The sequence below is a fragment of the Giraffa tippelskirchi genome, chromosome 6 (assembly GCF_054371585.1).
Source record: "Giraffa tippelskirchi isolate mGirTip1 chromosome 6, T2T-mGirTip1v1.2.pri, whole genome shotgun sequence".
In the NCBI taxonomy this organism is placed as follows: Eukaryota; Metazoa; Chordata; class Mammalia; order Artiodactyla; family Giraffidae; genus Giraffa; species Giraffa tippelskirchi.
Genome location: NC_137280.1, coordinates 59,460,353 through 59,461,320, shown reverse-complemented (window position 1 = coordinate 59,461,320; position 968 = coordinate 59,460,353). Strand labels below are relative to the sequence as shown.

Genomic DNA, 968 nt, shown 5'->3' with positions numbered 1-968 from the left:
TCAGGTAAACTTTAATAAATGATACAGATAGAAGAAATATACAAACAACCCTTATTCTGTTTGTGTGAGTTCATCATAAAACTGAGAATGTCTCTTACTTTTTCATTCTATAAGTTAAAAAATTTATTTGTACATATCATATAGTAAAGGAATAAAAAATCCATTAGGCAGGTTGTCTTAGATGATAAAGCATGTGAGGCCTTCTCTGGCAGTGACGACCTCCTCATGACAACATGCCTCTCACAAAGGATCTTCTTCATCCCTCTCCAGAAGAGAAGAGGAAACACAAGAAGAAGCACCTGGTACAGAGCCCAAATTCCTATTTCTTGGATGTAAAATGCCCAAGATGCTATAAAATCACCACCGTCTTTAGCCATGCACAAACAGTAGTTTAGTTTGTTGGCTGCTGTACCGTTCTCTGCCAGCCTACAGGAGGAAAAGCAAGGCTTACAGAAAGATGCTCCTTCAGACAGAAGCAGCACTAAAAGTATCCTGCATCAAGATGAATGGGAAACCACCCCAATAACCATGTTTTGGATTAAAGAAAAACACCATGTTCGAAAACATATATTTCTGACTAACTACATCATTAGGATCGGTAGAAAACCATCAATTTTCCAAGCCTTTCAGATTTGTATAATAATGAAAAAGGATATATTTCAGTCAGATTTTTATTTCTCTGTCCCAAATCCAATATGGTATTACATACATGGTTAAAAATATTTCTTCAAAAATTTAAAATTTTATTCCATTCCCTGGACATTATATTTATACTTACCATTTTGAGTAAAAAAATGAGTAAGCAAAAGTCCTGGATAAACTATATGAAATAAAGCAAATAATCATGAGCTAAGATATACATATTGTCATATGTGTGAAAGCTCTATTGTGTAGACTTCCCTGCTGGTCCAATGGTTAAGAATCTGTCTGCCAATGTAAAGGACACAGGTTCAATCCCTGGTCCTGGA

The 968-nt window shown here is 35.3% G+C and overlaps 1 pseudogene; it reads left to right on the top strand.

Moving 5' to 3' along the window:
- The first annotated feature begins 233 nt into the window (after window positions 1–233).
- On the top strand, window positions 234–485 carry LOC145509069 (small ribosomal subunit protein eS27 pseudogene; annotated as a pseudogene).
- The last annotated feature ends 483 nt before the right edge of the window (window positions 486–968 follow it).